Source organism: Gekko japonicus, unplaced genomic scaffold (genome assembly GCF_001447785.1).
Source record: "Gekko japonicus isolate JY-2015 unplaced genomic scaffold, Gekko_japonicus_V1.1 scaffold1592, whole genome shotgun sequence".
Taxonomy (NCBI): Eukaryota; Metazoa; Chordata; class Lepidosauria; order Squamata; family Gekkonidae; genus Gekko; species Gekko japonicus.
This window is the reverse complement of record NW_015175406.1, coordinates 299,405-311,464: the sequence shown is the minus strand read 5'-3', so window position 1 is coordinate 311,464 and position 12,060 is coordinate 299,405. Positions and strand designations below refer to the sequence as shown.

The 12,060-nt window shown below is 49.2% G+C and overlaps 2 non-coding genes across 2 annotated transcripts; both read left to right on the top strand.

Moving 5' to 3' along the window:
* Window positions 1-5,763: 5,763 nt before the first annotated feature.
* TRNAE-CUC lies at window positions 5,764-5,835 on the top strand. The gene has a single exon. It is a non-coding gene; the product is annotated as a tRNA-Glu (tRNA).
* Window positions 5,836-6,221: 386 nt separating this feature from the next.
* On the top strand, window positions 6,222-6,293 carry TRNAE-CUC. The gene has a single exon. It is a non-coding gene; the product is annotated as a tRNA-Glu (tRNA).
* The last annotated feature ends 5,767 nt before the right edge of the window (window positions 6,294-12,060 follow it).

Genomic DNA, 12,060 nt, shown 5'->3' with positions numbered 1-12,060 from the left:
CCATTTTCAGTTCCGCTCCACTTCAGGGCCTCTCTGGGAACGGGGACTGGCTCGTTTCCAGGGAGACTGACTGCTTCTCAGGAAGGAGGAAAACACAGAGCCTACCCTGAGTTAACTTGCTATATAGGGTTGCCAGCAGTGTTCCCTCTAAGCTGAGTTAGTGTGAGCTAGCTCACAGTTTTTTAGCCTCTGGCTCACGCAATTTTGTCTTCGCTCAGGAAGGAGGGCTCCAAAACAAACTAATTTATGCCGTAGCCAAATGTCTCGCTGACAACTTTAATGCCAGTAGCTCACAAAGTAGAATTTTTGCTCACAAGACCCCACAGCTTAGAGGGAGCATTGGTTGCCAGGTCTGGGCTGGAAAACACTTGGAGACTTTGGGGGTGGAGCCAGGAGAGGGTGGGGTTTGGGGAGGGGAGGGGCCTCAGCATAGTACAATGCCACAGAGTCCACCCTTCAAAGGAGCCATTTTTTTCCATGGGAGCTGATCTCTGTCAGCTGGAAATCAGTTATAAAAGCGGGAGATCTTTAAAAAAATAAATAAATAAAAGTGGGAGATCCCCAGGCCCCACCTGGAGGCTGGCAACCCTATTGCTATACCAATGGTAGTATACCCTGGCCAGACTGGCACAAATGTTTAATTCAGAACCAAACTCTACATTACTTCCCCCCCCCCGCTTGTTTATGCGTGTTTTTACGTGTTCCCTGCGACCAAGACAGCAGCTGTGGGGAAGGGCTTCTAAAAGCAAACACACACAAAGGGAGAGTCCAAATGGGTTCAGAGTGGCCCTGCAGAAGGAAGCGGGGCTCTGGTTTCCCTCACAAGCGGTTTTCTTTCGCAAAAACCATACTGGCGAGGAGTTATTTTTGCTGTGCCATGAGCCTCTGTGCATACGGAGCAGGAATACTGGCAAAATAACTACACCCCAGCAGGATTTTCACCCAAAAATACCATTTGAGGGCAAAGGCAGGAGTTGTTCCTCCCCCCACGGCACCATTCTGAGCCCATTTGGACTTTCAGTTTTAGAAGCCGTTCCATGCAGGTGCTTTGTATATATAGGAACAAAATAATACTGTGAGGTATTTAAGAGGGGAAAAAACTATACGCAAAAAATGTTTGTACAACAATGGTATCCTTTTATTCATCATGGGAATCAAATGCACGGATTAAATAATGCTCAGCAAAAGATATTACTATGTGCTCAGTTGAGGATACAAACTCTATTAGAGTTTCCTTTTCTTCTTTACTATAATATGACTTTATTTACTTATGTCATTGTACAGTTGTACATATATGTTTACAATAAAAAAATTAAAACACGTCCTTCAACTGTTTGAAACGGTATATTTATAAAATGTCTTCTTTTTGATCAAATAAAATATGTTAAATGTGTTGTGATTTGCCTTGCTCAGAGACTTCGAGGTCTAGAACCTCTAACTACAAGGAAACAAAATAGTACTTCACTGCAGAAGACCAAAAGGGGAACTGATCTCTGTCATCTGGAAATCAGTTGTAATTCTGGGAGATCACCAGGCATCACCTGGAGGTTGGCAACCATAGGTCCACACCCCTCCCTATGGTTGGGCTAGCCAGTGGGTTTGTTGCTCCTAGCCAATAAGGGAGCCCTGCCTAGGTGTCTTCACTTTTCCAGCGGCCCACCTTTGGAGGTGGACCGATTTTGCTGCTTCTGGTGATCCTGCAAACAGTGCAGACAGGCCAGACTTTCCAGGATGCCATCTCCTATGTCCATTTTAAAAAAAGGCTCAGTGAGGGAGGGAGTTAAGCCTCCCTATGCAGAGCAGAACAGATGAGTATCCCATTTCCTTTCCCACTCAGCCACAGCGAAACGCATCCAAAGATGTCCCTGGGGGCATTCAAATCACCATCTGGTGAACAGCCAGATGTGCCTGCTGATTGATCGCACTGCCAAGGTGACAGGAGCCAGAGAGGAGCTCCCCCTGGGCAGCCAGCAGAGTGGCGCAGCAGAAGCGTGCTGGGCCCATAACCCAGAGGTTTGAAACCATCCTCTGCTAGGTGCGGGGCCTCTGCTTTTTAGCCTCCAAAGATTTCCTTCCCTTCTTTGCTGAGGGCAGTGCAGAGAGGCCAATGTTAGTTAGAGTGGCCAGGTCCTCTCTGGCAACTGGTGGGAGGCTTACCTTGCTGGGGGGGCCCTCACTGGCCACACGGTGACATCAGTCCCCATGTGTCCAGAAGTGACATCAGCATTTAACCATAGAGTTTTGCCCAAATACCAGAGTGTCTCCCAGTGACGTGTTCATGTTACTTCCGGGCACATGAGAAGTGATGTCAGTGTGTTGAGACACTGCCAATAGCTCTGTCGTAGTTTCCCACCACTGCCCCCCCTGGCCAACTCAGTGGCAGTGGGAAGTCCCTGCTGGTGGTGGGGATGCTCTGCCATGACCAAAGGCTTGGTAAGCTTACGACATTTTCATGACACCTTTTCCAATGGCAAAAAATAAAAATAAAATAGAGACCTGTCCAGAGAAGGCCTCTGTCTGTCCATGGTGGATTAGTTAAAGGTGCCAACACTTTTCCTGGCACCCACCAATAGGGTTGCCAGGTGCCTACCTCGTTCCAGTGGGGGGATGTGGGGGGGGCATTTCAGGGGTGGGAGTCAGCGACGTTGAGGTGACACTCTACGTTTTGAGCAAAACTCTATGGTAAAAATGGCTACAAACCATAGAGTTTTGCCCCAAAAGTAGAGCATCACCCCGACATCGCCAACGCGATGATGTCGCTTCCAGAACTGACATCATCACATCGGCCACATTGCACAGAGATGTCTGTTTGGGGGTGGGCAGGAGCCCACAAAAGTAGGGGACCCCCTGCCCCCACCTGGGGACTGGCAAGCCTACCCACCAAGCGTTTTTGGAAAGTGGGTGGGACAAGGTGGGGCTTTTCTTCAGCGAGACTTCTGACTGGCTGTGCAGATTTTTAAAAATGTTACTTAGCCAGAAGCTGTCTCCACAGCACAAGGAGCTTCACCGTGTGACTGTGGCAGCCGTTTAATGGCCGCTTCCACCTCCTGTGGCAGCCACTTTATATGGCAGCCATTTTGTGATTGCACCCACCACGCTGTGCCAGAACTCCAAAGGTGCTTAGAAAGCTTGGGCACCCCTGGTCTAACGGCTAGGACTTGGCAGGGCCATGGCCCAGTTTTTGTTACCCAGTTTCACTTCTTGCAGAGTTATGCCCAGCTGGCTAGAAGCAGCAAATGCAGCTCTGTCACCTTTCTCCCTGCTAGTGACTGTTGCGTGAGGTAAAGCACGGGGTGCTAGCTTGCCAGGACTGCTGCATTCCTTTTCAGCTTCTGTAATGCTCGCTTTGCTCGCTTATCTATGGCCTTGCAGGTGGGGTGTTGTGTCTGGGATTCTAGGGAACCGTGGGAGCGCTTTCGGTTAGGGTTCCCAAATCGGGCCGGGGGGAGGGGAATCCCCCGCTTTGCCGGCCCGATTTCCGACGGGCCGAAAATCGGGCCCGGGGGAAACCCCACCCCCGCGTGCGCGTCTCCCGGAAGTGACGTCACATGCTGGGGGCGGGGCCACGCCATTTGAGGGGAAACGAAGAGTTTTCCCCTCAAATGGCGTGGCCCCGCCCCCAGCGTGTGACGTCACTTCCGGGTGACGCACACGCAGCGCACGCGCACGCTTCGCGCGCACAAAGAGGACGCCGTCCGGGAGCCCCCCGCTCCCGGACAATTTTGATTTGGCAACCCTACTTTCGGTTTTCAGCTTCGGCTCTAACGGCCTGGGGCTCCTTCTCCCGCGCGGGAATGTGGCTAATTGGCCTAAAGAGGGGTGTGTGTGCATACGAATACCCTATATCCCATTATGCTTGTAGGGGCAACACCATTCTTAACAGTGTCTTTGTTAATGCATCTATAGCTCTTCAATAACCTTTCCATGAAGCGTGTACTCAGTTGTTGGCTGTGGAACCTGATACCTGGCCAGGGAAGGGCCCTGTGCCTCATTTTCTTCCTTGCTTGCTTCTGCTGATGCATCCTCTGCCTTTCCTCACAAAGGCTCCTGACAGCCTCCTCGGAGCGGCTGGCAGTGCTTCAGTCTTGTAACCTTAAGATCCCGAGTTCCAGCCTCAGGGAAGGCACAGCCTGGCATGGCTGACCTTTGGGGGGAATTGTCCCACAATTTTGCCACCCCTTCTCAAGCTCAGCGTGGCCCCTCTGTTGGCAAGGGTGCACTACGATGGGCATCCCCGTCCTAGGCGACTTCTCTTCCCTCAAAAACAACCCTTAGGGTTAATGTGTTATTCACTCATTCACTCATACCTTAATGTGTTATTCACTCATTCACTCATTTACTGTTCCTGGCAACCCACCCATATGTAATGTTTGAGGAAATCTGTTTCAATGAATTTAATTAGTGTAAATACTAAGTCTCTCAGGTCTTGCTTGTACACAGAATTTAACTTTATTTGTCTTGTAGGTGCCTCAGTTCCCACATCTGTTTGTTAACTCTTTCAGGGCTCTTTTTGTAGCAGGAACTCCTTTGCATATTAGGCGACACACCCCTAATGTAGCCAATCCTCCAAGAGCTTACAGTAGCCCCTGTAAGAAGAGCTCTGCAAGCTCTTGGAGGATTGGCTACATTAGGGGTGTGTTGCCTAATAGACAAAGGAGTTCCTGCTACAAAAAGAGCCGATTTGTATGCTAATTGACTGCCATTCACAGATCTTTCTTACACTCAGTCTCAGCTATAATCACCCAGTACTTATGCATCTTGGCTCTAAATGGCCCTTCCTGACAAGAACGCCCGCCCCACTCCCTATAAGTAATGGCTGAGGAGGTTCTCTGAAGGAAGAGTGCTTGCACACGGAAGCTTATACCCAGGGCTATTTTTGGGCAGGAACGCACAGGAACGGAGTTCCGGCTGGCTCCTGAGTTGGCCACGCCCAGCAGGAACTCATTAGTATAATAGGCCACACCCAACATCAGAAACTCATTAGGATTGGCTACATTAGGGGTGTGTCGCCTAATATGCAAAGGAGTTCCTGCTACAAAAAAAGCCCTGGGTTTTGACACCAAACAAGGTAAACAGAATAAGAAGCAAAAGGTGGGTGTGGCTGGATGAGCACACTTCTGGTAACGTGGGGGGTGGCCTAATATGCCAATGAGCTGCGCTGTCAGGGGTGTGGCCTAACATGCAAAGGAGTTCCTGCTACAAAAAAAGCCCTGGGTTTTGACACCAAACAAGGTAAACAGAATAAGAAGCAAAAGGTGGGTGTGGCTGGATGAGCACACTTCTGGTAACGTGGGGGGTGGCCTAATATGCCAATGAGCTGCGCTGTCAGGGGTGTGGCCTAACATGCAAAGGAGTTCCTGCTACAAAAAAAGCCCTGCTTATACCGTGAATAAAACTTTGTTGGTCTTAACGGTGTCACTGGACTCAAACTTTGTTCTGGAGAACAGTTGTGATAATGCCAGGATATCTCCAGCCCCCAGCTGGAGGGAAGGTCTTTGCCTATGCAGGTGGATCACACATCCTTTGGTTTCTCAATATGTATGTATTAGCATATCAGAGGCTGGGGTACAGAGACGATTTAATTACCTCTCTCCCTGGTGATCTAGTGGTCTGGATTTGGTGCTTTCACCACCAAAGGCCCAGATTAAATTCCTGGCCAGGGAAGGTTTTTGCTCTTCGCTGGTGACTCATCTATCCCTTGATTTCATCATGTGGTTTTAGCCTACCAGAAGCCTGAGCACAGAGACTGCTTCCTTGTCTTTCTCCCTGGTGGTCTAGTGGTCAGGATTCAGCACTCTCACCGCTGCGGCCCGGGTTCGATTCCCAGCCAGGGAAGGTTTTGGCCCTTCGCAGATGTCTCACTCATTCTTGGATTTCTCGATATGTAGTATTGGCTGTCAGAGGCTGGGGTACACCGCCACGGCCTGGGTTCGGTTCCCGGCCAGGGAAGCTTTTTGTCCTACAAAAGGGGCTATCACTCATCCTTTGAATTCTCAATATGCAGTATTAGCCTATCAGAGGCTGGGGTACAGAGTCCATTTTGTTGCCTCTCTCCCTGGTGATCTAGTGGTCAGGATTTGGCACTTTTAGTGCCACGACCCTGGTTTAATTCCTGGCCAGGGAAGGTTTTTGCCCTACACTGGTGACACCTATCCCTTGATTTCTACATGTGGTTTTAGCCTACCAGAAGCTAGAGCACAGAGGCTGCTTTTTTGTCTTTCTCCCTGGTGGTCTAGTGGTCAGGATTCAGCGCTCTCACCGCTGCGGCCTGGGTTCGATTCCCAGCCAGGGAAGGGCTCTGTGTCTTGTTTTCTTCCTCGCTTGCTTCTGCTGATGCATCATCTGCCTTTCCCCACAAAAAAGGCTCCTGGCAGCCTCCTCAGAGCGGCTGGCAGCGCTTCAGTCTTGTAACCTGAAGATCCAGAGTTCTAGCCTCAGGGAAGGCACAGCCTGGCATGGTACCCTTTTCTAATTTTTGCAAGTGGCCACAGCATTTCCTCCAGTGAGAGAATCATAGAATCATAGAGTTGGGACCTCCAGGGTCATGGGAAAGGTGTGAGAGGCTTGCTAATCCAGAGGTATGATCCTTGCTTCTGTGCAGGGCCTGTGTTTGAATTGCAGACAGGTTCATGTTCATGATTTGTAGCAAGTGTGAGTTGTCCTTTGGAAGAGCTTTTCCAAGGAGAGAGAGGAGTTGAAAGGCTTCTAGCTAGGATCGCTGAGAAGAAGCAGACCCCCCCCCCCTGAAAACTGACTTAGTTCTACCCACCAGAAGGCTGCAAGGTCTGGTCCAATTTGTTAACTGCTACTGTGACAGCAGCCATGAAATTAAAAGAAGCCTGCTCCTTGGGAGGAAAGCGATGGCGAACCTAAACAGCATGATAAAAAGTAGAGACATCTCCCTGCCAACAAAAGTCCGCATGGTCAAAGCAATGGTATTCCCAGTAGTCATGTATGGCTGTGAGAGTTGGACTATAAGGAAGGCCGAGTGCTGAAGAATAGATTCTTTTGAACTATGGTGCTGGAGAAGACTCTTGAGAGTCCCTTGGACTGCAAGGAGATAAAATCAGTCAATCCTAAAAGAAATCAACCCTGACTGTTCCCTGGAAGGCCAGATAATGAAACTGAAGCTCAAATACTTTGGCCACCAAATGAGAAGGGAGCACTCACTGGAGAAGACCCTGATGCTGGGAAAGATTGAAGGTCAAAGAAGACGGGGACGGCAAAGGATGAGATGGTTGGACAGTGTCATCGACGCAACGAACATGAAATTGAGCCAACTTCAGAGAACAGTGGAAGACAGGAGGGCCTGGCGGGAGCTGGTCCATGGGGTCGCGAAGAGTCGGACGCGACTGTGCGACTGAACAACAACAACAACAAACACCACCACAGCATAATTTTCTCAGGTCAGGGAAGGTCAAAGGGCAGCAACTGTTACCTCATTCTCTTTTCAGTAGCTGAGACAAGCACCAGGGCTCAGTTTTCAGTTTTCTGTTTTGTCACAATGCACCTTTGAATTTCTGTAGCCTGAGCACATTAACCAAAAAGGCAAGATACAAACTGACTCCCTCCCCAATGTTGAGTCGCCAGGTAGTGCCTGATCACCAGCCGGAGGGTTGTGGGGGTCATATCATCACAGGAGATAGATACACGTGCACACGCACACACTCAGCGCTTCATGTACTTGCCAGAAGTATGGCCGAGTTCAGACTGGCAATTTGAAGTGCTATGGAGTCGTGGCAAAGAAAAACCCGGAATAGACTTGGAACGGAGCATCCCGGCCATGAGCACATGCACCTGCCATGGAACCAGCTGGCACCTATTATCAACTGCGGGTTGTTCCCACCTTAGCAGCACTTGCGTTCACACTCAGGGAACCGGAATCAACCTGCACTCCACACGATTTGCTACCACTTCCACCAGGTATCTTTTAAACTTGGAAGCGGCACAAGACGACTTGAGAATGGCTGGGGGACGCCTGAAACATGTGGCTGTGTGAACCCACCCCTTTAATCCGCTCCTGAAACGCTCCTGAAACGTTTGCCTGCCGGGCCAAACTGCCAGTCTGAACGTGGCCTATATACAGGAAGTTACAAAAGCTTGCTCTGGGAATAGGGTTGCCAAGTCGGGTGTCGGCTGGCGCCTGGAGCTCGCGCGCACATCACCCGGAAGTGACGTGACGACGACGGGCACGCTGGGGGCGGGGCCAAGACCATCCGAGGGAAAACCATAGAGTTTTCCCTTGGATGACTGTGGCCCCGCCCCCGGTGTGGTCGCGTCACTTCCGGGTGACGTGCACGTCGGGGTGGGGCTCCCCCCGGGGCCCGATCCGCCAGCGGCGGAGAACGGGCCTCTGGGGCGGGGGGTTCCCCGCCCCCCGGGGGGACTTGGCAAGCCTATCTAGGAATCAACAGAAACTCCACAGAGCATCTGGTGATTCCTAGACCTACCCTTTGTCACTTCCCGTATGAACTTCTGGTAAGAACACAAGGCTTAATTTTTCTCCTGCCACAACTTGGAACAGCAGTGGGGAAGTCCTACTCCCAATGACAGCCATTTTATGACTGGCCGTGCAGGTTACCAACTATGGCTTCTGAATAGGGTAGGCAACCAACAGACCAGGGGGTAGGGACATGGGGGTGACCAGTGGCAACAGCTTGACATTACTTTTAGGAAAAGAGCTAGAAGTGACATCCCACATCTCTAGGAATCATCAGAAACTCTATGGTAAAAACACAGAGTTTCTGGTTATTCCTAGGGGCTGTGTGTGCTATATCTTCCTGAGGCTTGTCAACCGTTTCTCATTTGGGAAGATGGAGCAGCAGTCAGCCAGCTTGAAAAGGGAGATTTTTATTCTCCTAACAAAGGGCCCCCCGACCTTTTTGAGCCTGTAGGCACCTTTGGAATTTGGCCACAGTGTGGTGGGCGCAGCCACAAAATGGCCTCCACACAATGACTGCCTCAGGAGGAGGCACAGCCAGCCATAAAATGGCTGCTGCAGATTACCTTCACCCCCACTGGGAAAACCCTTGTGTTGTGTGGTGGCAGCTACTGCCAAAGGCAGTGTTTTCAGAAATGTGTATAACCAATCAAACCTCCAATGGGCAATGACCCCACCTGGCCCCACACACTTTTTTAAACACTTGACAGGAACCAGGAAAGGTGTCACCACTGCACCACATTGGGGACCCCCGTCCTAACAGAAAGCTAAATTCAAAATGAAAGCTACATTTTTTAGAATGAAGAAAAGCACCCCTCAACTGAAAATATAACATGAGAACAAAGAGGTACCCTGCAGCCACTTCCTATCCCGGAGCATTAGCTATATCCCATGATCACTTCATGGCTGAGAGGGAGGCAATTTAAGCTCCATCTGGAATTCTGAGAGTGAGCTTTTAACCATCGTTGTTCGGCTAAGAGATCTGTTGGCTTTCAGAGCTGCTTTTACTGCTGTTGGCTGGTTTATGTCTGCCTTTTATTGCGTGCCCTTTAATTGCCGGGTGGATGGTTTACGGCTGCATTTCATGGCTTCTCTTTTACTGTCGCTAGGAATTATGGGTCTGCATTTAATGCTCTTCCATTGAGGTCATTGTAAATTTATGTGATTTTATCTGCTTCTGATGCAAACTACCCTGAGAGGGTTTTTTTGTTTTTTCTATAAGGCGGTATATAAACCTAAACCCACAAATAAGACATTTCCATCTCTCTGTCAGGTGCCCATTTTGTTCTTGGCTTTTGTTTGCTTCCCAGGGAGATGAGGGGAAGAAAAAACAGAGAAAGGAAGGAAGGGGAAATGGCAGAACAGGAAAAAGAAAGGAAGGAAAAATGGGGGGGACAGAAAAGAGGAAGGAAGAATAAAGGTGAAACAACAGAGCAAGCCAGACAAAGGACAGAAGGAAAAATGGCAGAACACGGAAGAGGAAAAAAAGAAGGGAAAATGACATGGACAGAGGGGTTTTAAGCCTCCACTCACAACATTTTCTCAACCTAAAATCATCCCAGGGAGTCCCATTGATAGAGTAGATTATCTTTGTTGTCTGTCGCTGCTTGAAGTGGCAGGGGAAAAAATAAAGAAAAACATTGCTGCTGGCCTCTGCATCACGGTGTCACTTCTGGGTACAACCTGGAAATGACTATGAGTAGCTCTAGGAATCACCAAAAATTTCTATGGTTTTGCCGTAGGGTTTCCAGCCATTCCTAGAGCTATCCATTCCCACTTCCAGGTTTTACCTGGAAGTGATGTAGTGACATTGGTGACATTAGAAGTCCCCCATGTCCCCCCCATCCTCCAACTGGTTGCCAAGTTCACCCATTGTGGAAACTTATATGTAGTCCATTTGTAAATGTAAGCTTTCCCAATGGAATAAATAGCAGTTTCACAGGAATGTTACAGGTTGAGAAACTGATGTGTGAGGGAGGCGGGAAGAGGAGGAGGTTTTATGCCCCACTCTTCACTACCTGAAAGAATCTTGGAGCAGCTTACTGTCACCTTCCCTTCCTCTTCCCACAACAGGCACCCTGTGAGGTAGGTGAGGCTGAAAGAACTCTGACAGAAACTGCTCTTGAGAGAACAGCTCTGAGAGATCTGTGACTGACCCAAGGTCATGCAGCTTGCTTCATGTGGAGGAGTGGGGAATCAAACCCGGTTCTCTAGATTAGAGTCCACCACTCTTAACCACTACACCAAGCTGGTTCTTATGGCTTAACGCTCCCCATGTACTGAATTAAGTCCACATGTGTACCTGAGAATGATTTCAACACAGCAGTCCCAGCACCTGTCTAGTTTGACAGTCACAGGACTGACAAATGGCATGTAGCTATGCCCTAAGGAACCCAGGGCTTACTTATTCTTGCATGTCTGTTCACCTCGGGAGCCAACAGCATTTCTTTTAAACTATGTGAAGTACACAACACTTGAAGACCATCAGGACTGAGTTTATAGCCATCAGTTAGTGCTAGACTTACATTTGGTAGACATTTTTGGAAGAGTCTTTGAAAAAACAGACCAGCTATGAAATAAAGATTCCGAAGATCTTCTTCTAAGACTGAAAACAACAGATTGAACTCGATGACTGATTATCATTATTGCTATGTCTGATATAAATTGGGGGTGGGTGGGAGGCGGCATGGTATGAGCCAATCTCATCAGATCCCAGAAGCTAAGCGGAGTTGGTATTGGATACGAGACCACCCGGGAAGACTCTGCAGGGGAATACAAGGGCAAACCATCTCTCCTTCTCACTGGTCTTGAAAGCCCTTCGCTGGGGTCGCCATAAGTTGGTTGCAACTTGACGACACTTAACGTATGTAATATAAATCAGGTGGTCAGTCACAAAAGCACAAAACCTGCCTTCACACCCAATGCCTGTTGAGGACTGAGCATGTTCTAGGAGGCATGGAACGCTGACAGCATTTGAGGGGGGGGGGAGAGGGAAATGGGGAAACCAGGCTGCTGAACTCTCCGAAAACTTTCAGAATCCCAAAAAGAGGAGAATATTCCTTGTCAGGCCACAGTTAATAACGGAGTTGTTTTCTGTTGCCCCAGAAGGTCAGGCCAGAACCAACAGGTTGAAATTAAATCAATAGAGTTTTCAGCTAAACATTAGGAAGAACTTCCTGACAGTTGGAGCGGTTCCTCAGTGGAACAGGCTTCCTCAGGAGGTAATGGGCTCTCCTTCTTTAGAGGTTAGATGGCCATCTGACAGCAATGCGGATTGTGTGAACTTGGGAAGATCATGAGAGGGAGGGCAGGAAGGGTTGCATCAGTGCTTAGTTCTCGTGGCCCTTTCTTACACACCCAGGGAAATGCTGATCGCCACTTTGGGGTCAGGAAGCAATTTTTTCTCTAGGCCAGGTAGGCCAGGGATCCTGGGTTGTTGTTTTTTTGTCATCTTCTGGGCATGGGACGGGGTCACTGAGGGTATGGGGGAGCTATTTGTCAATTTCCTGCATTGTGCAGGGAGTTGGACTAGATGACCCTGGAGGTCCCTTCCAACTCTATGATTCTATGATTTTATGAAACCTCAAGAGCAAGTGCATATTGTATAGGAGTCTCAGACG